At 39.4% G+C, this 21,353-nt stretch overlaps 49 non-coding genes across 49 annotated transcripts; 24 read left to right on the forward strand and 25 right to left on the reverse strand.

Moving 5' to 3' along the window:
• Positions 1-76: 76 nt before the first annotated feature.
• Positions 77-149, reverse strand: Trnar-acg (transfer RNA arginine (anticodon ACG)). Its single transcript has one exon. It is a non-coding gene; the product is annotated as a tRNA-Arg (tRNA).
• Positions 150-411: 262 nt separating this feature from the next.
• On the forward strand, positions 412-483 carry Trnad-guc (transfer RNA aspartic acid (anticodon GUC)). The gene has a single exon. It is a non-coding gene; the product is annotated as a tRNA-Asp (tRNA).
• A 253-nt stretch (positions 484-736) lies between these two features.
• Positions 737-809, reverse strand: Trnar-acg (transfer RNA arginine (anticodon ACG)). Its single transcript has one exon. It is a non-coding gene; the product is annotated as a tRNA-Arg (tRNA).
• A 262-nt stretch (positions 810-1,071) lies between these two features.
• Trnad-guc (transfer RNA aspartic acid (anticodon GUC)) lies at positions 1,072-1,143 on the forward strand. Its single transcript has one exon. It is a non-coding gene; the product is annotated as a tRNA-Asp (tRNA).
• Positions 1,144-1,396: 253 nt separating this feature from the next.
• On the reverse strand, positions 1,397-1,469 carry Trnar-acg (transfer RNA arginine (anticodon ACG)). The gene has a single exon. It is a non-coding gene; the product is annotated as a tRNA-Arg (tRNA).
• Positions 1,470-1,731: 262 nt separating this feature from the next.
• On the forward strand, positions 1,732-1,803 carry Trnad-guc (transfer RNA aspartic acid (anticodon GUC)). Its single transcript has one exon. It is a non-coding gene; the product is annotated as a tRNA-Asp (tRNA).
• A 253-nt stretch (positions 1,804-2,056) lies between these two features.
• On the reverse strand, positions 2,057-2,129 carry Trnar-acg (transfer RNA arginine (anticodon ACG)). Its single transcript has one exon. It is a non-coding gene; the product is annotated as a tRNA-Arg (tRNA).
• A 262-nt stretch (positions 2,130-2,391) lies between these two features.
• On the forward strand, positions 2,392-2,463 carry Trnad-guc (transfer RNA aspartic acid (anticodon GUC)). Its single transcript has one exon. It is a non-coding gene; the product is annotated as a tRNA-Asp (tRNA).
• Positions 2,464-2,716: 253 nt separating this feature from the next.
• Positions 2,717-2,789, reverse strand: Trnar-acg (transfer RNA arginine (anticodon ACG)). The gene has a single exon. It is a non-coding gene; the product is annotated as a tRNA-Arg (tRNA).
• A 262-nt stretch (positions 2,790-3,051) lies between these two features.
• Positions 3,052-3,123, forward strand: Trnad-guc (transfer RNA aspartic acid (anticodon GUC)). Its single transcript has one exon. It is a non-coding gene; the product is annotated as a tRNA-Asp (tRNA).
• Positions 3,124-3,376: 253 nt separating this feature from the next.
• Trnar-acg (transfer RNA arginine (anticodon ACG)) lies at positions 3,377-3,449 on the reverse strand. The gene has a single exon. It is a non-coding gene; the product is annotated as a tRNA-Arg (tRNA).
• A 262-nt stretch (positions 3,450-3,711) lies between these two features.
• Trnad-guc (transfer RNA aspartic acid (anticodon GUC)) lies at positions 3,712-3,783 on the forward strand. The gene has a single exon. It is a non-coding gene; the product is annotated as a tRNA-Asp (tRNA).
• Positions 3,784-4,036: 253 nt separating this feature from the next.
• Positions 4,037-4,109, reverse strand: Trnar-acg (transfer RNA arginine (anticodon ACG)). The gene has a single exon. It is a non-coding gene; the product is annotated as a tRNA-Arg (tRNA).
• Positions 4,110-4,371: 262 nt separating this feature from the next.
• Positions 4,372-4,443, forward strand: Trnad-guc (transfer RNA aspartic acid (anticodon GUC)). The gene has a single exon. It is a non-coding gene; the product is annotated as a tRNA-Asp (tRNA).
• A 253-nt stretch (positions 4,444-4,696) lies between these two features.
• Trnar-acg (transfer RNA arginine (anticodon ACG)) lies at positions 4,697-4,769 on the reverse strand. Its single transcript has one exon. It is a non-coding gene; the product is annotated as a tRNA-Arg (tRNA).
• A 262-nt stretch (positions 4,770-5,031) lies between these two features.
• Positions 5,032-5,103, forward strand: Trnad-guc (transfer RNA aspartic acid (anticodon GUC)). The gene has a single exon. It is a non-coding gene; the product is annotated as a tRNA-Asp (tRNA).
• A 253-nt stretch (positions 5,104-5,356) lies between these two features.
• Trnar-acg (transfer RNA arginine (anticodon ACG)) lies at positions 5,357-5,429 on the reverse strand. Its single transcript has one exon. It is a non-coding gene; the product is annotated as a tRNA-Arg (tRNA).
• Positions 5,430-5,691: 262 nt separating this feature from the next.
• On the forward strand, positions 5,692-5,763 carry Trnad-guc (transfer RNA aspartic acid (anticodon GUC)). The gene has a single exon. It is a non-coding gene; the product is annotated as a tRNA-Asp (tRNA).
• Positions 5,764-6,016: 253 nt separating this feature from the next.
• Trnar-acg (transfer RNA arginine (anticodon ACG)) lies at positions 6,017-6,089 on the reverse strand. Its single transcript has one exon. It is a non-coding gene; the product is annotated as a tRNA-Arg (tRNA).
• A 262-nt stretch (positions 6,090-6,351) lies between these two features.
• Positions 6,352-6,423, forward strand: Trnad-guc (transfer RNA aspartic acid (anticodon GUC)). The gene has a single exon. It is a non-coding gene; the product is annotated as a tRNA-Asp (tRNA).
• Positions 6,424-6,676: 253 nt separating this feature from the next.
• Positions 6,677-6,749, reverse strand: Trnar-acg (transfer RNA arginine (anticodon ACG)). Its single transcript has one exon. It is a non-coding gene; the product is annotated as a tRNA-Arg (tRNA).
• A 262-nt stretch (positions 6,750-7,011) lies between these two features.
• Positions 7,012-7,083, forward strand: Trnad-guc (transfer RNA aspartic acid (anticodon GUC)). The gene has a single exon. It is a non-coding gene; the product is annotated as a tRNA-Asp (tRNA).
• A 253-nt stretch (positions 7,084-7,336) lies between these two features.
• Trnar-acg (transfer RNA arginine (anticodon ACG)) lies at positions 7,337-7,409 on the reverse strand. Its single transcript has one exon. It is a non-coding gene; the product is annotated as a tRNA-Arg (tRNA).
• A 262-nt stretch (positions 7,410-7,671) lies between these two features.
• On the forward strand, positions 7,672-7,743 carry Trnad-guc (transfer RNA aspartic acid (anticodon GUC)). Its single transcript has one exon. It is a non-coding gene; the product is annotated as a tRNA-Asp (tRNA).
• A 253-nt stretch (positions 7,744-7,996) lies between these two features.
• On the reverse strand, positions 7,997-8,069 carry Trnar-acg (transfer RNA arginine (anticodon ACG)). The gene has a single exon. It is a non-coding gene; the product is annotated as a tRNA-Arg (tRNA).
• A 262-nt stretch (positions 8,070-8,331) lies between these two features.
• Positions 8,332-8,403, forward strand: Trnad-guc (transfer RNA aspartic acid (anticodon GUC)). Its single transcript has one exon. It is a non-coding gene; the product is annotated as a tRNA-Asp (tRNA).
• Positions 8,404-8,656: 253 nt separating this feature from the next.
• Trnar-acg (transfer RNA arginine (anticodon ACG)) lies at positions 8,657-8,729 on the reverse strand. Its single transcript has one exon. It is a non-coding gene; the product is annotated as a tRNA-Arg (tRNA).
• Positions 8,730-8,991: 262 nt separating this feature from the next.
• On the forward strand, positions 8,992-9,063 carry Trnad-guc (transfer RNA aspartic acid (anticodon GUC)). The gene has a single exon. It is a non-coding gene; the product is annotated as a tRNA-Asp (tRNA).
• Positions 9,064-9,316: 253 nt separating this feature from the next.
• Trnar-acg (transfer RNA arginine (anticodon ACG)) lies at positions 9,317-9,389 on the reverse strand. The gene has a single exon. It is a non-coding gene; the product is annotated as a tRNA-Arg (tRNA).
• A 262-nt stretch (positions 9,390-9,651) lies between these two features.
• Positions 9,652-9,723, forward strand: Trnad-guc (transfer RNA aspartic acid (anticodon GUC)). Its single transcript has one exon. It is a non-coding gene; the product is annotated as a tRNA-Asp (tRNA).
• Positions 9,724-9,976: 253 nt separating this feature from the next.
• Positions 9,977-10,049, reverse strand: Trnar-acg (transfer RNA arginine (anticodon ACG)). The gene has a single exon. It is a non-coding gene; the product is annotated as a tRNA-Arg (tRNA).
• A 262-nt stretch (positions 10,050-10,311) lies between these two features.
• Trnad-guc (transfer RNA aspartic acid (anticodon GUC)) lies at positions 10,312-10,383 on the forward strand. Its single transcript has one exon. It is a non-coding gene; the product is annotated as a tRNA-Asp (tRNA).
• A 253-nt stretch (positions 10,384-10,636) lies between these two features.
• Positions 10,637-10,709, reverse strand: Trnar-acg (transfer RNA arginine (anticodon ACG)). The gene has a single exon. It is a non-coding gene; the product is annotated as a tRNA-Arg (tRNA).
• Positions 10,710-10,971: 262 nt separating this feature from the next.
• Trnad-guc (transfer RNA aspartic acid (anticodon GUC)) lies at positions 10,972-11,043 on the forward strand. The gene has a single exon. It is a non-coding gene; the product is annotated as a tRNA-Asp (tRNA).
• Positions 11,044-11,296: 253 nt separating this feature from the next.
• Trnar-acg (transfer RNA arginine (anticodon ACG)) lies at positions 11,297-11,369 on the reverse strand. Its single transcript has one exon. It is a non-coding gene; the product is annotated as a tRNA-Arg (tRNA).
• Positions 11,370-11,631: 262 nt separating this feature from the next.
• Trnad-guc (transfer RNA aspartic acid (anticodon GUC)) lies at positions 11,632-11,703 on the forward strand. The gene has a single exon. It is a non-coding gene; the product is annotated as a tRNA-Asp (tRNA).
• A 253-nt stretch (positions 11,704-11,956) lies between these two features.
• Positions 11,957-12,029, reverse strand: Trnar-acg (transfer RNA arginine (anticodon ACG)). The gene has a single exon. It is a non-coding gene; the product is annotated as a tRNA-Arg (tRNA).
• Positions 12,030-12,291: 262 nt separating this feature from the next.
• On the forward strand, positions 12,292-12,363 carry Trnad-guc (transfer RNA aspartic acid (anticodon GUC)). The gene has a single exon. It is a non-coding gene; the product is annotated as a tRNA-Asp (tRNA).
• Positions 12,364-12,616: 253 nt separating this feature from the next.
• Trnar-acg (transfer RNA arginine (anticodon ACG)) lies at positions 12,617-12,689 on the reverse strand. The gene has a single exon. It is a non-coding gene; the product is annotated as a tRNA-Arg (tRNA).
• A 262-nt stretch (positions 12,690-12,951) lies between these two features.
• Trnad-guc (transfer RNA aspartic acid (anticodon GUC)) lies at positions 12,952-13,023 on the forward strand. The gene has a single exon. It is a non-coding gene; the product is annotated as a tRNA-Asp (tRNA).
• A 253-nt stretch (positions 13,024-13,276) lies between these two features.
• Positions 13,277-13,349, reverse strand: Trnar-acg (transfer RNA arginine (anticodon ACG)). The gene has a single exon. It is a non-coding gene; the product is annotated as a tRNA-Arg (tRNA).
• A 262-nt stretch (positions 13,350-13,611) lies between these two features.
• Positions 13,612-13,683, forward strand: Trnad-guc (transfer RNA aspartic acid (anticodon GUC)). Its single transcript has one exon. It is a non-coding gene; the product is annotated as a tRNA-Asp (tRNA).
• Positions 13,684-13,936: 253 nt separating this feature from the next.
• Positions 13,937-14,009, reverse strand: Trnar-acg (transfer RNA arginine (anticodon ACG)). Its single transcript has one exon. It is a non-coding gene; the product is annotated as a tRNA-Arg (tRNA).
• A 262-nt stretch (positions 14,010-14,271) lies between these two features.
• Trnad-guc (transfer RNA aspartic acid (anticodon GUC)) lies at positions 14,272-14,343 on the forward strand. Its single transcript has one exon. It is a non-coding gene; the product is annotated as a tRNA-Asp (tRNA).
• A 253-nt stretch (positions 14,344-14,596) lies between these two features.
• Trnar-acg (transfer RNA arginine (anticodon ACG)) lies at positions 14,597-14,669 on the reverse strand. Its single transcript has one exon. It is a non-coding gene; the product is annotated as a tRNA-Arg (tRNA).
• A 262-nt stretch (positions 14,670-14,931) lies between these two features.
• Trnad-guc (transfer RNA aspartic acid (anticodon GUC)) lies at positions 14,932-15,003 on the forward strand. The gene has a single exon. It is a non-coding gene; the product is annotated as a tRNA-Asp (tRNA).
• A 253-nt stretch (positions 15,004-15,256) lies between these two features.
• On the reverse strand, positions 15,257-15,329 carry Trnar-acg (transfer RNA arginine (anticodon ACG)). Its single transcript has one exon. It is a non-coding gene; the product is annotated as a tRNA-Arg (tRNA).
• A 262-nt stretch (positions 15,330-15,591) lies between these two features.
• Trnad-guc (transfer RNA aspartic acid (anticodon GUC)) lies at positions 15,592-15,663 on the forward strand. Its single transcript has one exon. It is a non-coding gene; the product is annotated as a tRNA-Asp (tRNA).
• A 253-nt stretch (positions 15,664-15,916) lies between these two features.
• Positions 15,917-15,989, reverse strand: Trnar-acg (transfer RNA arginine (anticodon ACG)). Its single transcript has one exon. It is a non-coding gene; the product is annotated as a tRNA-Arg (tRNA).
• Between the last annotated feature and the right edge of the window lie 5,364 nt (positions 15,990-21,353).

The following is a 21,353-nucleotide window of genomic DNA, read 5'->3' on the forward strand; positions in this document are numbered from 1 at the left end:
TAACTGCTCACTATATCAGATACTATATATACTTGCTTCAAAAGAGTGTGTTAAAAAGCATTGACAAAAAACTTTCCGAGCCTGCCAGGATTCGAACCTGGAATCTTCTGATCCGTAGTCAGACGCGTTATCCGTTGCGCCACAGGCCCTTAGACGCTCTTCTCCCTATTTTACTGTTTATACCTTTGACTCTCCGTGTCGTCTACATTGCTATCTTGCATAGCCTTTTCCATCGCCTATGTATAAGTCACAGAATCAAACTGTTTCTGCAAATAACACTCCAATTTGATATGATGCACGCTTATTTCTCTCAGTTGAGGGAGGCGGGAAAACTAGCTTTTCTGGCTTTTTTTGGTTGTTAATTTCTAAAGTTTAGCTTTATCTGTTAAAAATTGGGCACTTATCATCAAGTCCTCGGTAGTATAGTGGTTAGTATCCCCGCCTGTCACGCGGGAGACCGGGGTTCGATTCCCCGCCGGGGAGGACATTATTTTTGTTGTATCCTTCTAATATGTTTGATAAAAAGGTTATTGGCATGCAGTCACAACATATGTGCCAAGAAAATATTCCATCAAAACCCCGGCAATCATTTCAAGCTGTTTCTGACGTTTGGTTGCTTTCAGTCTAATCTGTTCAGACATTTCTTTTTAATGCAACTTCTAACTGCTCACTATATCAGATACTATATATACTTGCTTCAAAAGGGTGTGTTAAAAAGCATTGACAAAAAACTTTCCGAGCCTGCCAGGATTCGAACCTGGAATCTTCTGATCCGTAGTCAGACGCGTTATCCGTTGCGCCACAGGCCCTTAGACGCTCTTCTCCCTATTTTACTGTTTATACCTTTGACTCTCCGTGTCGTCTACATTGCTATCTTGCATAGCCTTTTCCATCGCCTATGTATAAGTCACAGAATCAAACTGTTTCTGCAAATAACACTCCAATTTGATATGATGCACGCTTATTTCTCTCAGTTGAGGGAGGCGGGAAAACTAGCTTTTCTGGCTTTTTTTGGTTGTTAATTTCTAAAGTTTAGCTTTATCTGTTAAAAATTGGGCACTTATCATCAAGTCCTCGGTAGTATAGTGGTTAGTATCCCCGCCTGTCACGCGGGAGACCGGGGTTCGATTCCCCGCCGGGGAGGACATTATTTTTGTTGTATCCTTCTAATATGTTTGATAAAAAGGTTATTGGCATGCAGTCACAACATATGTGCCAAGAAAATATTCCATCAAAACCCCGGCAATCATTTCAAGCTGTTTCTGACGTTTGGTTGCTTTCAGTCTAATCTGTTCAGACATTTCTTTTTAATGCAACTTCTAACTGCTCACTATATCAGATACTATATATACTTGCTTCAAAAGGGTGTGTTAAAAAGCATTGACAAAAAACTTTCCGAGCCTGCCAGGATTCGAACCTGGAATCTTCTGATCCGTAGTCAGACGCGTTATCCGTTGCGCCACAGGCCCTTAGACGCTCTTCTCCCTATTTTACTGTTTATACCTTTGACTCTCCGTGTCGTCTACATTGCTATCTTGCATAGCCTTTTCCATCGCCTATGTATAAGTCACAGAATCAAACTGTTTCTGCAAATAACACTCCAATTTGATATGATGCACGCTTATTTCTCTCAGTTGAGGGAGGCGGGAAAACTAGCTTTTCTGGCTTTTTTTGGTTGTTAATTTCTAAAGTTTAGCTTTATCTGTTAAAAATTGGGCACTTATCATCAAGTCCTCGGTAGTATAGTGGTTAGTATCCCCGCCTGTCACGCGGGAGACCGGGGTTCGATTCCCCGCCGGGGAGGACATTATTTTTGTTGTATCCTTCTAATATGTTTGATAAAAAGGTTATTGGCATGCAGTCACAACATATGTGCCAAGAAAATATTCCATCAAAACCCCGGCAATCATTTCAAGCTGTTTCTGACGTTTGGTTGCTTTCAGTCTAATCTGTTCAGACATTTCTTTTTAATGCAACTTCTAACTGCTCACTATATCAGATACTATATATACTTGCTTCAAAAGGGTGTGTTAAAAAGCATTGACAAAAAACTTTCCGAGCCTGCCAGGATTCGAACCTGGAATCTTCTGATCCGTAGTCAGACGCGTTATCCGTTGCGCCACAGGCCCTTAGACGCTCTTCTCCCTATTTTACTGTTTATACCTTTGACTCTCCGTGTCGTCTACATTGCTATCTTGCATAGCCTTTTCCATCGCCTATGTATAAGTCACAGAATCAAACTGTTTCTGCAAATAACACTCCAATTTGATATGATGCACGCTTATTTCTCTCAGTTGAGGGAGGCGGGAAAACTAGCTTTTCTGGCTTTTTTTGGTTGTTAATTTCTAAAGTTTAGCTTTATCTGTTAAAAATTGGGCACTTATCATCAAGTCCTCGGTAGTATAGTGGTTAGTATCCCCGCCTGTCACGCGGGAGACCGGGGTTCGATTCCCCGCCGGGGAGGACATTATTTTTGTTGTATCCTTCTAATATGTTTGATAAAAAGGTTATTGGCATGCAGTCACAACATATGTGCCAAGAAAATATTCCATCAAAACCCCGGCAATCATTTCAAGCTGTTTCTGACGTTTGGTTGCTTTCAGTCTAATCTGTTCAGACATTTCTTTTTAATGCAACTTCTAACTGCTCACTATATCAGATACTATATATACTTGCTTCAAAAGGGTGTGTTAAAAAGCATTGACAAAAAACTTTCCGAGCCTGCCAGGATTCGAACCTGGAATCTTCTGATCCGTAGTCAGACGCGTTATCCGTTGCGCCACAGGCCCTTAGACGCTCTTCTCCCTATTTTACTGTTTATACCTTTGACTCTCCGTGTCGTCTACATTGCTATCTTGCATAGCCTTTTCCATCGCCTATGTATAAGTCACAGAATCAAACTGTTTCTGCAAATAACACTCCAATTTGATATGATGCACGCTTATTTCTCTCAGTTGAGGGAGGCGGGAAAACTAGCTTTTCTGGCTTTTTTTGGTTGTTAATTTCTAAAGTTTAGCTTTATCTGTTAAAAATTGGGCACTTATCATCAAGTCCTCGGTAGTATAGTGGTTAGTATCCCCGCCTGTCACGCGGGAGACCGGGGTTCGATTCCCCGCCGGGGAGGACATTATTTTTGTTGTATCCTTCTAATATGTTTGATAAAAAGGTTATTGGCATGCAGTCACAACATATGTGCCAAGAAAATATTCCATCAAAACCCCGGCAATCATTTCAAGCTGTTTCTGACGTTTGGTTGCTTTCAGTCTAATCTGTTCAGACATTTCTTTTTAATGCAACTTCTAACTGCTCACTATATCAGATACTATATATACTTGCTTCAAAAGGGTGTGTTAAAAAGCATTGACAAAAAACTTTCCGAGCCTGCCAGGATTCGAACCTGGAATCTTCTGATCCGTAGTCAGACGCGTTATCCGTTGCGCCACAGGCCCTTAGACGCTCTTCTCCCTATTTTACTGTTTATACCTTTGACTCTCCGTGTCGTCTACATTGCTATCTTGCATAGCCTTTTCCATCGCCTATGTATAAGTCACAGAATCAAACTGTTTCTGCAAATAACACTCCAATTTGATATGATGCACGCTTATTTCTCTCAGTTGAGGGAGGCGGGAAAACTAGCTTTTCTGGCTTTTTTTGGTTGTTAATTTCTAAAGTTTAGCTTTATCTGTTAAAAATTGGGCACTTATCATCAAGTCCTCGGTAGTATAGTGGTTAGTATCCCCGCCTGTCACGCGGGAGACCGGGGTTCGATTCCCCGCCGGGGAGGACATTATTTTTGTTGTATCCTTCTAATATGTTTGATAAAAAGGTTATTGGCATGCAGTCACAACATATGTGCCAAGAAAATATTCCATCAAAACCCCGGCAATCATTTCAAGCTGTTTCTGACGTTTGGTTGCTTTCAGTCTAATCTGTTCAGACATTTCTTTTTAATGCAACTTCTAACTGCTCACTATATCAGATACTATATATACTTGCTTCAAAAGGGTGTGTTAAAAAGCATTGACAAAAAACTTTCCGAGCCTGCCAGGATTCGAACCTGGAATCTTCTGATCCGTAGTCAGACGCGTTATCCGTTGCGCCACAGGCCCTTAGACGCTCTTCTCCCTATTTTACTGTTTATACCTTTGACTCTCCGTGTCGTCTACATTGCTATCTTGCATAGCCTTTTCCATCGCCTATGTATAAGTCACAGAATCAAACTGTTTCTGCAAATAACACTCCAATTTGATATGATGCACGCTTATTTCTCTCAGTTGAGGGAGGCGGGAAAACTAGCTTTTCTGGCTTTTTTTGGTTGTTAATTTCTAAAGTTTAGCTTTATCTGTTAAAAATTGGGCACTTATCATCAAGTCCTCGGTAGTATAGTGGTTAGTATCCCCGCCTGTCACGCGGGAGACCGGGGTTCGATTCCCCGCCGGGGAGGACATTATTTTTGTTGTATCCTTCTAATATGTTTGATAAAAAGGTTATTGGCATGCAGTCACAACATATGTGCCAAGAAAATATTCCATCAAAACCCCGGCAATCATTTCAAGCTGTTTCTGACGTTTGGTTGCTTTCAGTCTAATCTGTTCAGACATTTCTTTTTAATGCAACTTCTAACTGCTCACTATATCAGATACTATATATACTTGCTTCAAAAGGGTGTGTTAAAAAGCATTGACAAAAAACTTTCCGAGCCTGCCAGGATTCGAACCTGGAATCTTCTGATCCGTAGTCAGACGCGTTATCCGTTGCGCCACAGGCCCTTAGACGCTCTTCTCCCTATTTTACTGTTTATACCTTTGACTCTCCGTGTCGTCTACATTGCTATCTTGCATAGCCTTTTCCATCGCCTATGTATAAGTCACAGAATCAAACTGTTTCTGCAAATAACACTCCAATTTGATATGATGCACGCTTATTTCTCTCAGTTGAGGGAGGCGGGAAAACTAGCTTTTCTGGCTTTTTTTGGTTGTTAATTTCTAAAGTTTAGCTTTATCTGTTAAAAATTGGGCACTTATCATCAAGTCCTCGGTAGTATAGTGGTTAGTATCCCCGCCTGTCACGCGGGAGACCGGGGTTCGATTCCCCGCCGGGGAGGACATTATTTTTGTTGTATCCTTCTAATATGTTTGATAAAAAGGTTATTGGCATGCAGTCACAACATATGTGCCAAGAAAATATTCCATCAAAACCCCGGCAATCATTTCAAGCTGTTTCTGACGTTTGGTTGCTTTCAGTCTAATCTGTTCAGACATTTCTTTTTAATGCAACTTCTAACTGCTCACTATATCAGATACTATATATAATTGCTTCAAAAGGGTGTGTTAAAAAGCATTGACAAAAAACTTTCCGAGCCTGCCAGGATTCGAACCTGGAATCTTCTGATCCGTAGTCAGACGCGTTATCCGTTGCGCCACAGGCCCTTAGACGCTCTTCTCCCTATTTTACTGTTTATACCTTTGACTCTCCGTGTCGTCTACATTGCTATCTTGCATAGCCTTTTCCATCGCCTATGTATAAGTCACAGAATCAAACTGTTTCTGCAAATAACACTCCAATTTGATATGATGCACGCTTATTTCTCTCAGTTGAGGGAGGCGGGAAAACTAGCTTTTCTGGCTTTTTTTGGTTGTTAATTTCTAAAGTTTAGCTTTATCTGTTAAAAATTGGGCACTTATCATCAAGTCCTCGGTAGTATAGTGGTTAGTATCCCCGCCTGTCACGCGGGAGACCGGGGTTCGATTCCCCGCCGGGGAGGACATTATTTTTGTTGTATCCTTCTAATATGTTTGATAAAAAGGTTATTGGCATGCAGTCACAACATATGTGCCAAGAAAATATTCCATCAAAACCCCGGCAATCATTTCAAGCTGTTTCTGACGTTTGGTTGCTTTCAGTCTAATCTGTTCAGACATTTCTTTTTAATGCAACTTCTAACTGCTCACTATATCAGATACTATATATACTTGCTTCAAAAGGGTGTGTTAAAAAGCATTGACAAAAAACTTTCCGAGCCTGCCAGGATTCGAACCTGGAATCTTCTGATCCGTAGTCAGACGCGTTATCCGTTGCGCCACAGGCCCTTAGACGCTCTTCTCCCTATTTTACTGTTTATACCTTTGACTCTCCGTGTCGTCTACATTGCTATCTTGCATAGCCTTTTCCATCGCCTATGTATAAGTCACAGAATCAAACTGTTTCTGCAAATAACACTCCAATTTGATATGATGCACGCTTATTTCTCTCAGTTGAGGGAGGCGGGAAAACTAGCTTTTCTGGCTTTTTTTGGTTGTTAATTTCTAAAGTTTAGCTTTATCTGTTAAAAATTGGGCACTTATCATCAAGTCCTCGGTAGTATAGTGGTTAGTATCCCCGCCTGTCACGCGGGAGACCGGGGTTCGATTCCCCGCCGGGGAGGACATTATTTTTGTTGTATCCTTCTAATATGTTTGATAAAAAGGTTATTGGCATGCAGTCACAACATATGTGCCAAGAAAATATTCCATCAAAACCCCGGCAATCATTTCAAGCTGTTTCTGACGTTTGGTTGCTTTCAGTCTAATCTGTTCAGACATTTCTTTTTAATGCAACTTCTAACTGCTCACTATATCAGATACTATATATACTTGCTTCAAAAGGGTGTGTTAAAAAGCATTGACAAAAAACTTTCCGAGCCTGCCAGGATTCGAACCTGGAATCTTCTGATCCGTAGTCAGACGCGTTATCCGTTGCGCCACAGGCCCTTAGACGCTCTTCTCCCTATTTTACTGTTTATACCTTTGACTCTCCGTGTCGTCTACATTGCTATCTTGCATAGCCTTTTCCATCGCCTATGTATAAGTCACAGAATCAAACTGTTTCTGCAAATAACACTCCAATTTGATATGATGCACGCTTATTTCTCTCAGTTGAGGGAGGCGGGAAAACTAGCTTTTCTGGCTTTTTTTGGTTGTTAATTTCTAAAGTTTAGCTTTATCTGTTAAAAATTGGGCACTTATCATCAAGTCCTCGGTAGTATAGTGGTTAGTATCCCCGCCTGTCACGCGGGAGACCGGGGTTCGATTCCCCGCCGGGGAGGACATTATTTTTGTTGTATCCTTCTAATATGTTTGATAAAAAGGTTATTGGCATGCAGTCACAACATATGTGCCAAGAAAATATTCCATCAAAACCCCGGCAATCATTTCAAGCTGTTTCTGACGTTTGGTTGCTTTCAGTCTAATCTGTTCAGACATTTCTTTTTAATGCAACTTCTAACTGCTCACTATATCAGATACTATATATACTTGCTTCAAAAGGGTGTGTTAAAAAGCATTGACAAAAAACTTTCCGAGCCTGCCAGGATTCGAACCTGGAATCTTCTGATCCGTAGTCAGACGCGTTATCCGTTGCGCCACAGGCCCTTAGACGCTCTTCTCCCTATTTTACTGTTTATACCTTTGACTCTCCGTGTCGTCTACATTGCTATCTTGCATAGCCTTTTCCATCGCCTATGTATAAGTCACAGAATCAAACTGTTTCTGCAAATAACACTCCAATTTGATATGATGCACGCTTATTTCTCTCAGTTGAGGGAGGCGGGAAAACTAGCTTTTCTGGCTTTTTTTGGTTGTTAATTTCTAAAGTTTAGCTTTATCTGTTAAAAATTGGGCACTTATCATCAAGTCCTCGGTAGTATAGTGGTTAGTATCCCCGCCTGTCACGCGGGAGACCGGGGTTCGATTCCCCGCCGGGGAGGACATTATTTTTGTTGTATCCTTCTAATATGTTTGATAAAAAGGTTATTGGCATGCAGTCACAACATATGTGCCAAGAAAATATTCCATCAAAACCCCGGCAATCATTTCAAGCTGTTTCTGACGTTTGGTTGCTTTCAGTCTAATCTGTTCAGACATTTCTTTTTAATGCAACTTCTAACTGCTCACTATATCAGATACTATATATACTTGCTTCAAAAGGGTGTGTTAAAAAGCATTGACAAAAAACTTTCCGAGCCTGCCAGGATTCGAACCTGGAATCTTCTGATCCGTAGTCAGACGCGTTATCCGTTGCGCCACAGGCCCTTAGACGCTCTTCTCCCTATTTTACTGTTTATACCTTTGACTCTCCGTGTCGTCTACATTGCTATCTTGCATAGCCTTTTCCATCGCCTATGTATAAGTCACAGAATCAAACTGTTTCTGCAAATAACACTCCAATTTGATATGATGCACGCTTATTTCTCTCAGTTGAGGGAGGCGGGAAAACTAGCTTTTCTGGCTTTTTTTGGTTGTTAATTTCTAAAGTTTAGCTTTATCTGTTAAAAATTGGGCACTTATCATCAAGTCCTCGGTAGTATAGTGGTTAGTATCCCCGCCTGTCACGCGGGAGACCGGGGTTCGATTCCCCGCCGGGGAGGACATTATTTTTGTTGTATCCTTCTAATATGTTTGATAAAAAGGTTATTGGCATGCAGTCACAACATATGTGCCAAGAAAATATTCCATCAAAACCCCGGCAATCATTTCAAGCTGTTTCTGACGTTTGGTTGCTTTCAGTCTAATCTGTTCAGACATTTCTTTTTAATGCAACTTCTAACTGCTCACTATATCAGATACTATATATACTTGCTTCAAAAGGGTGTGTTAAAAAGCATTGACAAAAAACTTTCCGAGCCTGCCAGGATTCGAACCTGGAATCTTCTGATCCGTAGTCAGACGCGTTATCCGTTGCGCCACAGGCCCTTAGACGCTCTTCTCCCTATTTTACTGTTTATACCTTTGACTCTCCGTGTCGTCTACATTGCTATCTTGCATAGCCTTTTCCATCGCCTATGTATAAGTCACAGAATCAAACTGTTTCTGCAAATAACACTCCAATTTGATATGATGCACGCTTATTTCTCTCAGTTGAGGGAGGCGGGAAAACTAGCTTTTCTGGCTTTTTTTGGTTGTTAATTTCTAAAGTTTAGCTTTATCTGTTAAAAATTGGGCACTTATCATCAAGTCCTCGGTAGTATAGTGGTTAGTATCCCCGCCTGTCACGCGGGAGACCGGGGTTCGATTCCCCGCCGGGGAGGACATTATTTTTGTTGTATCCTTCTAATATGTTTGATAAAAAGGTTATTGGCATGCAGTCACAACATATGTGCCAAGAAAATATTCCATCAAAACCCCGGCAATCATTTCAAGCTGTTTCTGACGTTTGGTTGCTTTCAGTCTAATCTGTTCAGACATTTCTTTTTAATGCAACTTCTAACTGCTCACTATATCAGATACTATATATACTTGCTTCAAAAGGGTGTGTTAAAAAGCATTGACAAAAAACTTTCCGAGCCTGCCAGGATTCGAACCTGGAATCTTCTGATCCGTAGTCAGACGCGTTATCCGTTGCGCCACAGGCCCTTAGACGCTCTTCTCCCTATTTTACTGTTTATACCTTTGACTCTCCGTGTCGTCTACATTGCTATCTTGCATAGCCTTTTCCATCGCCTATGTATAAGTCACAGAATCAAACTGTTTCTGCAAATAACACTCCAATTTGATATGATGCACGCTTATTTCTCTCAGTTGAGGGAGGCGGGAAAACTAGCTTTTCTGGCTTTTTTTGGTTGTTAATTTCTAAAGTTTAGCTTTATCTGTTAAAAATTGGGCACTTATCATCAAGTCCTCGGTAGTATAGTGGTTAGTATCCCCGCCTGTCACGCGGGAGACCGGGGTTCGATTCCCCGCCGGGGAGGACATTATTTTTGTTGTATCCTTCTAATATGTTTGATAAAAAGGTTATTGGCATGCAGTCACAACATATGTGCCAAGAAAATATTCCATCAAAACCCCGGCAATCATTTCAAGCTGTTTCTGACGTTTGGTTGCTTTCAGTCTAATCTGTTCAGACATTTCTTTTTAATGCAACTTCTAACTGCTCACTATATCAGATACTATATATACTTGCTTCAAAAGGGTGTGTTAAAAAGCATTGACAAAAAACTTTCCGAGCCTGCCAGGATTCGAACCTGGAATCTTCTGATCCGTAGTCAGACGCGTTATCCGTTGCGCCACAGGCCCTTAGACGCTCTTCTCCCTATTTTACTGTTTATACCTTTGACTCTCCGTGTCGTCTACATTGCTATCTTGCATAGCCTTTTCCATCGCCTATGTATAAGTCACAGAATCAAACTGTTTCTGCAAATAACACTCCAATTTGATATGATGCACGCTTATTTCTCTCAGTTGAGGGAGGCGGGAAAACTAGCTTTTCTGGCTTTTTTTGGTTGTTAATTTCTAAAGTTTAGCTTTATCTGTTAAAAATTGGGCACTTATCATCAAGTCCTCGGTAGTATAGTGGTTAGTATCCCCGCCTGTCACGCGGGAGACCGGGGTTCGATTCCCCGCCGGGGAGGACATTATTTTTGTTGTATCCTTCTAATATGTTTGATAAAAAGGTTATTGGCATGCAGTCACAACATATGTGCCAAGAAAATATTCCATCAAAACCCCGGCAATCATTTCAAGCTGTTTCTGACGTTTGGTTGCTTTCAGTCTAATCTGTTCAGACATTTCTTTTTAATGCAACTTCTAACTGCTCACTATATCAGATACTATATATACTTGCTTCAAAAGGGTGTGTTAAAAAGCATTGACAAAAAACTTTCCGAGCCTGCCAGGATTCGAACCTGGAATCTTCTGATCCGTAGTCAGACGCGTTATCCGTTGCGCCACAGGCCCTTAGACGCTCTTCTCCCTATTTTACTGTTTATACCTTTGACTCTCCGTGTCGTCTACATTGCTATCTTGCATAGCCTTTTCCATCGCCTATGTATAAGTCACAGAATCAAACTGTTTCTGCAAATAACACTCCAATTTGATATGATGCACGCTTATTTCTCTCAGTTGAGGGAGGCGGGAAAACTAGCTTTTCTGGCTTTTTTTGGTTGTTAATTTCTAAAGTTTAGCTTTATCTGTTAAAAATTGGGCACTTATCATCAAGTCCTCGGTAGTATAGTGGTTAGTATCCCCGCCTGTCACGCGGGAGACCGGGGTTCGATTCCCCGCCGGGGAGGACATTATTTTTGTTGTATCCTTCTAATATGTTTGATAAAAAGGTTATTGGCATGCAGTCACAACATATGTGCCAAGAAAATATTCCATCAAAACCCCGGCAATCATTTCAAGCTGTTTCTGACGTTTGGTTGCTTTCAGTCTAATCTGTTCAGACATTTCTTTTTAATGCAACTTCTAACTGCTCACTATATCAGATACTATATATACTTGCTTCAAAAGGGTGTGTTAAAAAGCATTGACAAAAAACTTTCCGAGCCTGCCAGGATTCGAACCTGGAATCTTCTGATCCGTAGTCAGACGCGTTATCCGTTGCGCCACAGGCCCTTAGACGCTCTTCTCCCTATTTTACTGTTTATACCTTTGACTCTCCGTGTCGTCTACATTGCTATCTTGCATAGCCTTTTCCATCGCCTATGTATAAGTCACAGAATCAAACTGTTTCTGCAAATAACACTCCAATTTGATATGATGCACGCTTATTTCTCTCAGTTGAGGGAGGCGGGAAAACTAGCTTTTCTGGCTTTTTTTGGTTGTTAATTTCTAAAGTTTAGCTTTATCTGTTAAAAATTGGGCACTTATCATCAAGTCCTCGGTAGTATAGTGGTTAGTATCCCCGCCTGTCACGCGGGAGACCGGGGTTCGATTCCCCGCCGGGGAGGACATTATTTTTGTTGTATCCTTCTAATATGTTTGATAAAAAGGTTATTGGCATGCAGTCACAACATATGTGCCAAGAAAATATTCCATCAAAACCCCGGCAATCATTTCAAGCTGTTTCTGACGTTTGGTTGCTTTCAGTCTAATCTGTTCAGACATTTCTTTTTAATGCAACTTCTAACTGCTCACTATATCAGATACTATATATACTTGCTTCAAAAGGGTGTGTTAAAAAGCATTGACAAAAAACTTTCCGAGCCTGCCAGGATTCGAACCTGGAATCTTCTGATCCGTAGTCAGACGCGTTATCCGTTGCGCCACAGGCCCTTAGACGCTCTTCTCCCTATTTTACTGTTTATACCTTTGACTCTCCGTGTCGTCTACATTGCTATCTTGCATAGCCTTTTCCATCGCCTATGTATAAGTCACAGAATCAAACTGTTTCTGCAAATAACACTCCAATTTGATATGATGCACGCTTATTTCTCTCAGTTGAGGGAGGCGGGAAAACTAGCTTTTCTGGCTTTTTTTGGTTGTTAATTTCTAAAGTTTAGCTTTATCTGTTAAAAATTGGGCACTTATCATCAAGTCCTCGGTAGTATAGTGGTTAGTATCCCCGCCTGTCACGCGGGAGACCGGGGTTCGATTCCCCGCCGGGGAGGACATTATTTTTGTTGTATCCTTCTAATATGTTTGATAAAAAGGTTATTGGCATGCAGTCACAACATATGTGCCAAGAAAATATTCCATCAAAACCCCGGCAATCATTTCAAGCTGTTTCTGACGTTTGGTTGCTTTCAGTCTAATCTGTTCAGACATTTCTTTTTAATGCAACTTCTAACTGCTCACTATATCAGATACTATATATACTTGCTTCAAAAGGGTGTGTTAAAAAGCATTGACAAAAAACTTTCCGAGCCTGCCAGGATTCGAACCTGGAATCTTCTGATCCGTAGTCAGACGCGTTATCCGTTGCGCCACAGGCCCTTAGACGCTCTTCTCCCTATTTTACTGTTTATACCTTTGACTCTCCGTGTCGTCTACATTGCTATCTTGCATAGCCTTTTCCATCGCCTATGTATAAGTCACAGAATCAAACTGTTTCTGCAAATAACACTCCAATTTGATATGATGCACGCTTATTTCTCTCAGTTGAGGGAGGCGGGAAAACTAGCTTTTCTGGCTTTTTTTGGTTGTTAATTTCTAAAGTTTAGCTTTATCTGTTAAAAATTGGGCACTTATCATCAAGTCCTCGGTAGTATAGTGGTTAGTATCCCCGCCTGTCACGCGGGAGACCGGGGTTCGATTCCCCGCCGGGGAGGACATTATTTTTGTTGTATCCTTCTAATATGTTTGATAAAAAGGTTATTGGCATGCAGTCACAACATATGTGCCAAGAAAATATTCCATCAAAACCCCGGCAATCATTTCAAGCTGTTTCTGACGTTTGGTTGCTTTCAGTCTAATCTGTTCAGACATTTCTTTTTAATGCAACTTCTAACTGCTCACTATATCAGATACTATATATACTTGCTTCAAAAGGGTGTGTTAAAAAGCATTGACAAAAAACTTTCCGAGCCTGCCAGGATTCGAACCTGGAATCTTCTGATCCGTAGTCAGACGCGTTATCCGTTGCGCCACAGGCCCTTAGACGCTCTTCTCCCTATTTTACTGTTTATACCTTTGACTCTCCGTGTCGTCTACATTGCTATCTTGCATAGCCTTTTCCATCGCCTATGTATAAGTCACAGAATCAAACTGTTTCTGCAAATAACACTCCAATTTGATATGATGCACGCTTATTTCTCTCAGTTGAGGGAGGCGGGAAAACTAGCTTTTCTGGCTTTTTTTGGTTGTTAATTTCTAAAGTTTAGCTTTATCTGTTAAAAATTGGGCACTTATCATCAAGTCCTCGGTAGTATAGTGGTTAGTATCCCCGCCTGTCACGCGGGAGACCGGGGTTCGATTCCCCGCCGGGGAGGACATTATTTTTGTTGTATCCTTCTAATATGTTTGATAAAAAGGTTATTGGCATGCAGTCACAACATATGTGCCAAGAAAATATTCCATCAAAACCCCGGCAATCATTTCAAGCTGTTTCTGACGTTTGGTTGCTTTCAGTCTAATCTGTTCAGACATTTCTTTTTAATGCAACTTCTAACTGCTCACTATATCAGATACTATATATACTTGCTTCAAAAGGGTGTGTTAAAAAGCATTGACAAAAAACTTTCCGAGCCTGCCAGGATTCGAACCTGGAATCTTCTGATCCGTAGTCAGACGCGTTATCCGTTGCGCCACAGGCCCTTAGACGCTCTTCTCCCTATTTTACTGTTTATACCTTTGACTCTCCGTGTCGTCTACATTGCTATCTTGCATAGCCTTTTCCATCGCCTATGTATAAGTCACAGAATCAAACTGTTTCTGCAAATAACACTCCAATTTGATATGATGCACGCTTATTTCTCTCAGTTGAGGGAGGCGGGAAAACTAGCTTTTCTGGCTTTTTTTGGTTGTTAATTTCTAAAGTTTAGCTTTATCTGTTAAAAATTGGGCACTTATCATCAAGTCCTCGGTAGTATAGTGGTTAGTATCCCCGCCTGTCACGCGGGAGACCGGGGTTCGATTCCCCGCCGGGGAGGACATTATTTTTGTTGTATCCTTCTAATATGTTTGATAAAAAGGTTATTGGCATGCAGTCACAACATATGTGCCAAGAAAATATTCCATCAAAACCCCGGCAATCATTTCAAGCTGTTTCTGACGTTTGGTTGCTTTCAGTCTAATCTGTTCAGACATTTCTTTTTAATGCAACTTCTAACTGCTCACTATATCAGATACTATATATACTTGCTTCAAAAGGGTGTGTTAAAAAGCATTGACAAAAAACTTTCCGAGCCTGCCAGGATTCGAACCTGGAATCTTCTGATCCGTAGTCAGACGCGTTATCCGTTGCGCCACAGGCCCTTAGACGCTCTTCTCCCTATTTTACTGTTTATACCTTTGACTCTCCGTGTCGTCTACATTGCTATCTTGCATAGCCTTTTCCATCGCCTATGTATAAGTCACAGAATCAAACTGTTTCTGCAAATAACACTCCAATTTGATATGATGCACGCTTATTTCTCTCAGTTGAGGGAGGCGGGAAAACTAGCTTTTCTGGCTTTTTTTGGTTGTTAATTTCTAAAGTTTAGCTTTATCTGTTAAAAATTGGGCACTTATCATCAAGTCCTCGGTAGTATAGTGGTTAGTATCCCCGCCTGTCACGCGGGAGACCGGGGTTCGATTCCCCGCCGGGGAGGACATTATTTTTGTTGTATCCTTCTAATATGTTTGATAAAAAGGTTATTGGCATGCAGTCACAACATATGTGCCAAGAAAATATTCCATCAAAACCCCGGCAATCATTTCAAGCTGTTTCTGACGTTTGGTTGCTTTCAGTCTAATCTGTTCAGACATTTCTTTTTAATGCAACTTCTAACTGCTCACTATATCAGATACTATATATACTTGCTTCAAAAGGGTGTGTTAAAAAGCATTGACAAAAAACTTTCCGAGCCTGCCAGGATTCGAACCTGGAATCTTCTGATCCGTAGTCAGACGCGTTATCCGTTGCGCCACAGGCCCTTAGACGCTCTTCTCCCTATTTTACTGTTTATACCTTTGACTCTCCGTGTCGTCTACATTGCTATCTTGCATAGCCTTTTCCATCGCCTATGTATAAGTCACAGAATCAAACTGTTTCTGCAAATAACACTCCAATTTGATATGATGCACGCTTATTTCTCTCAGTTGAGGGAGGCGGGAAAACTAGCTTTTCTGGCTTTTTTTGGTTGTTAATTTCTAAAGTTTAGCTTTATCTGTTAAAAATTGGGCACTTATCATCAAGTCCTCGGTAGTATAGTGGTTAGTATCCCCGCCTGTCACGCGGGAGACCGGGGTTCGATTCCCCGCCGGGGAGGACATTATTTTTGTTGTATCCTTCTAATATGTTTGATAAAAAGGTTATTGGCATGCAGTCACAACATATGTGCCAAGAAAATATTCCATCAAAACCCCGGCAATCATTTCAAGCTGTTTCTGACGTTTGGTTGCTTTCAGTCTAATCTGTTCAGACATTTCTTTTTAATGCAACTTCTAACTGCTCACTATATCAGATACTATATATACTTGCTTCAAAAGGGTGTGTTAAAAAGCATTGACAAAAAACTTTCCGAGCCTGCCAGGATTCGAACCTGGAATCTTCTGATCCGTAGTCAGACGCGTTATCCGTTGCGCCACAGGCCCTTAGACGCTCTTCTCCCTATTTTACTGTTTATACCTTTGACTCTCCGTGTCGTCTACATTGCTATCTTGCATAGCCTTTTCCATCGCCTATGTATAAGTCACAGAATCAAACTGTTTCTGCAAATAACACTCCAATTTGATATGATGCACGCTTATTTCTCTCATCTTGATCCTTAAACTGGTGTGTGCTTAAAAATTTAATACCGGTATATCTTGAATTGCGTACCAAAACGCACTGGTTTCCGGAAGTCTTGGTAGTGCAAAACATATAGACTTAGTGCTGATCTGAGCAACAAAGCAAATTTGCCCTTGTATCTTAATTTCATATAATATTATTTTGTTTATCATCCAAAATAAACCTTTCAATGAGGGTTATATATTGATTCCAAGTCACTAAGCTTTAGTTTGATACCAAAAATAGCCGAAATATTTTTACTTATTTACAAGGTCACAGCTATGCGTAGGAACTATTTTGTTAAAAAATGTACTACTTTCTTGTATGTTCTTTTCTTACCGGGCCCGAATTAGTGGTTCTATTGGTTCAGTCACTTGTATTTTCCTCCATTAATAGTGGAGCACTGCCCTAGGGTATAGTGTTTAAGACTTAGTACACCTGTTCAACATATAATTGATATAAGAATAAGGAGATGTGGTATGATTGCCAATGAGACTATCCACCAAAGTTCAAATGAAGTGGATGTAAGCAATTATAGTCAACCGTACGGCATTCAACAATGAGAAAAACCCATACCGTATGGTCGGCTATAAAAGGCCCCGACATGAAAAATATGAAACTATTCAATTGAAAAAACTAACGGCCTAATTTATAACAAAACAATTTACGAGAAACAAATATGACAGACATAAACCAACGACAACCACTGAACTACAGGCTCCTGACTTGGGACAGGCACATAAAGAATGTGGCGGGGTTAAACATATTTGTGAACGCTCAACCCTCCCCTAACCTGGGACAGTGGTGTAACAGTACAACAAAAGAACAAACTATAAAAATCAGTTGAAAAAGGCTTAACTCATCAGATGGATACAAATAGAAATACATCTAACAGAAACACAGAGTGGACGTGGACGGGTACTTATACCCCAAAAACAAAAAGACACTAAGTACAGATCTGTGAGTACTCGAAGTTACTGACAGCTAGTTCATAGCCAATAACAACTAATGATAAAAATCAGGTATTTAAGACTAAAATATCAATCAGTATACACATCCAACACCCAATGGATTAATAAAAATTCCTGCATCAATTCACAATGAGAAATATCGTATGTAAAATGTGAGTAGCTTTTAAGAGTAATTATACTGAAAATCAAAAATGTGCATAATGTTACAAAATTGTGCATGATACACAAGATAAAAATGTGTATTATATAGAGGTGCTAAACTGTATGTTGCGAGAAATTAAATAAACGGAAGTTGGGTGTATATAAGTAGATAGATATGATTAACGTATTTAAATGCATGTATCCATTACATTACAAGTTTTAAATTTAAATATATTAAATAACGAAAACAGTCTTTTAATAAAAGGCTCTAAGTATAAAAAGTCCACAATCATAATTATCTTTTAGAATGATAGAATTTGTTATCAAAAACATGAAAAGTATTACTGTTTGAATTTTGATGTATATCTAACTCTCTTGTAATGTACTCAAGGTAATAATTACATTTTAGTACGATATTGGTGCATCTCATAGGCTCATAGCACATGTTTCTAGCTCCCCTTTCTAGATCTTCACACATTTTTGTATTCCATTCTATGCTAGTATAGTCCATAATAAGCTGAAGGGGTTTACCGAAACTTACACTCTTCTCATCCACAGATTTATCCCTCTCATCTATTGTCTGTTTCATATAGCATATAGCAGTATTTTGGTCTGATTTGTTCCAGTTTCGAACAATGAAATAATAAAGTGTTCCAGATCTCCACTACCCTGTCCACATATTGTACAAGGATTTTTTTTTATCAAACTTGACTCTCTTTGCTTGAAATAGATATATTTGAGTAGATATTCTTGCCTTTATATCTCTTGCCTCGACATCGTTTATGTTGTTTATAATACTATTCCAAATGTTATATGCTAGTTTTAGGGGTTGTCTTGTATATTTATAAATTCTAATGATGTTTTTTTTTCAATTTTTTCTTGGTTGCATTTATTTTTCCAAAATTTATTGATCTCAGTTTCTATCAATCTTTTCCATTCGATTTTCTTAATTGGATTTTCTAAGAAATAGCTACATGCCATTGGGTTGTACTTGGAAAGAATTTTCTACACTCTATTATAAAGTCATCTCCTCTATGGTCTTTGTCTACGCAGAATTTCCCCCTCTATGATTCCTGTGTTTATTGCAACGTTCATAAAGAAGGTAAGTATGTTTTTTCTCCATGGCTATATCAATGGGTTCTGTTCCTACTGGAGTTTAGGTGGAAAACCGTATTTGATGTATTATTTGACAGCCCTTGTGTTTATTTAAGTATTTTCCTATCTGTCAATTCTAACATTTCTTTGTCCTTTGCAAGAAGGTTCATTACTTCTCGTCCCTAGGTGCATCTTGGTACTGCATATGTTCTCAATCGTGTATACGCTACCACTGGTGCGAAACCCCATTGTACATGCAAACCAGCTACTAATAGACGGTATGTAGTTGCCGTACCAGTTTTTATTCTTTCTGAGATATCTTCCCGGTTTTGTCCGTTCCCTTTATACCAAGCTGTTTGGTCTCTTGTATTCTATTGATTGTATATTCTTCAAATGTTAGTTCCGTTACATTCAGGCCTTTGTCGTTGTAGTATACTGCTTCAGATTTATTTAGGTTGAATTTTGCCAGGTCCCTTTTTGTGCGTTGCCTGTACTGTAACCAGAGTTCACTGTGCATCATTTGTGCTATTTACTAGTACAGCAATATCATTTCCACATGTAGGTGCTGGGACTTGTATGTCCCCAAAATCTGCTCCAAGACCACTTTTTACAATACTACCCAGTTTAAATATTATTAAAACATTTGTAGAGGTAAGTTAATAATTTTGCGCCCTGTTGCATTCCCCGCAGTGCACTAACCTCTTCTGTTTATTTTCTTTCCCATACAAGGACGATACTGCCTCTGTTAATCGTTTTTGTAAACTATTTTGAATGGTGTTAATGACGATACTCCCTCTGTTAATCGTTTTTGTAGACTATTTTGAATGGTGTTAATGACGGTACTCCCTCTGTTAATGGTTTTGTAGACTATTTTGAATGGTGTTAATGACGGTACTCCCTCTGTTAATCGTTTTGTAGACTATTTTGAATGGTGTTAATGACGGTATCAACTCTGGTTTGGTCATACTTTGTAGTATTTGTCAGATGTCTTTGTTGCAGTTATTTCTCTGTAGCTAACAGGGTTTGTCGTATCTTTTTCCTTTTTTAGGATTGGTGTTAGAATCCTAGTTTTTAGGAAGATTGGGACATTCAGATATGTCAAGATTATATTTAGCACATGTGCTATTAAGAGAGTTAACTCTTCAATTCAATACTTATAGTGTTCAGCTGATATTTCGTCCTGGTGCCAATACTGCTTTAAGTTTTTCTATGGTTGTATTTACTTTCTTCGTTGCAACATGGTCAATACCAAGTCCATTTTCTTTTGCTGCTTTTTTCTTATTTCTGGGTGTCAAAATTTGGTTCTTATGTTGGAGAAGCTGATCGTTGGCAGTACTCTTTTCATATATTCAGTATGCTTTGTTCATCTTCTGCTGTCATTCATATTGAGTATTTTTGTATTGGATATTGGCGTTTTTCTTTACATGTTATTTAATTTTGTAAACCATTTTAGAATCAGTGGTTGAGGCTTTCACATTTTTTCTATAGTTGTATTTCTATGCGCGGCATAAGCTGCGGTCATTTTAATCTTAAGTTCGTTATTTCTACGTTGAGGTGCATCGTTATGCTTCTATATCATATGTACCATTCTTGATTGCTTTGGTGCCTTTCCTATTTGTTCTTTCTATCTAACCATACCCTTTGGTTGCACTTTAATTTCTCTTCTATATTTTGGCATTGGTGCTTCTCCAGCTTTATGTAGTGCTTTTTTCTAGATTTTTGATATCTTGTTCAATCTCTTCTTTCGGATTCCGCATAAGTTTTGGTTGGTGTTTATTTAAGGCTTTCCTGTGCATTTCGTTATAACAGTCAGACAATTTCGGTTAAGTTATATAAACTGTAGCTTTTTCTTTGAACGTTTTAAGCTAGCATTCTGATGGTAGAAAGTTTCTTTTATTGGACATTTTTTAGTTTGTTCCATAGTTTTTTCTTGCAGAAGGTTTGAAGTATCTTACAAAGAGGTGTTGTAACATAAACGGTACCAATGTTAATGCACCAGTTGTACATTTCGACAATTAATGTCTCTTCAGTAATGATCGAAGCCAAAATATCTGAATTTCTAAAAGCTAATACAAATGTTGAAGAGCCAAATCTGGACAAGTCTGTGTAATGATCTATTCATGTAAACCATGTATTCCTCGAGGAAGGCGGGAAAATATGATTTCTTTGAATTTTTGTGGTTCTTTTTTTTTTTAACTATGATTGGTTGAAATCAAGAGGGTAGTTCTAATAGTCACAGCTGATTTGTCCAATATGTAAAGGAAATCCTAATGTTTTGGTAATTTAAGGCACTGTTGTCGTTAGTCATAAACGTCCAATTCATCAAAGACAGACGTTGGATGCTTTTGAAGAATGGTGTAACCATGAAAATACAAACTATTCTCTTTTCCTCATTTTCCATCTTTGTCAATTTCATTCAGGCAAAACTTAGCTTACGTGTGTGTATCATTGACAGAAGTAGAGTGGGGTTCGAGGGAAGGGGTTTCTCCTTTCTTCCGATTTTTTTTTTCATAAAGTAAAAATTAGACAGGAGTCCATTCTCCATGATGACGATAACAATAATGATGGTGCCGAGATGATAACGATCGAATTGTTCAATACATTAATGCTTACAAACAAAGCATCGGAACGACGTCGATTCTACATGGTGATATTTGGAATATTCGGACGACAAAATTATCATAGTCATAACATGATATCTGTACCCCTACTCTCGAATTAAAATTCTTTAAAACTAGATAAATTTACCATAAGGTTACTGTAAGTGCTGCATTGTCTGGCGACATTATAAATCTTATTAAAACGAACCAGAGTTAAGCACCAAAAATTTGTACAGTAAAATTTTACACATAATCAATATCGATCCAGTCTTCATTCGGGTCATGTACAGTTCTAAGCAAAAAAGGACTCAAGAAGCCCGGATGTTAAGCCAATAAGCTACGATTCGATTAAAAATACCCTGCATGGTGTTATTCAAAGGTT

Source organism: Mytilus californianus, unplaced genomic scaffold, assembly GCF_021869535.1.
Source record: "Mytilus californianus isolate M0D057914Y unplaced genomic scaffold, xbMytCali1.0.p SCAF_9, whole genome shotgun sequence".
Classification (NCBI taxonomy): domain Eukaryota; kingdom Metazoa; phylum Mollusca; class Bivalvia; order Mytilida; family Mytilidae; genus Mytilus; species Mytilus californianus.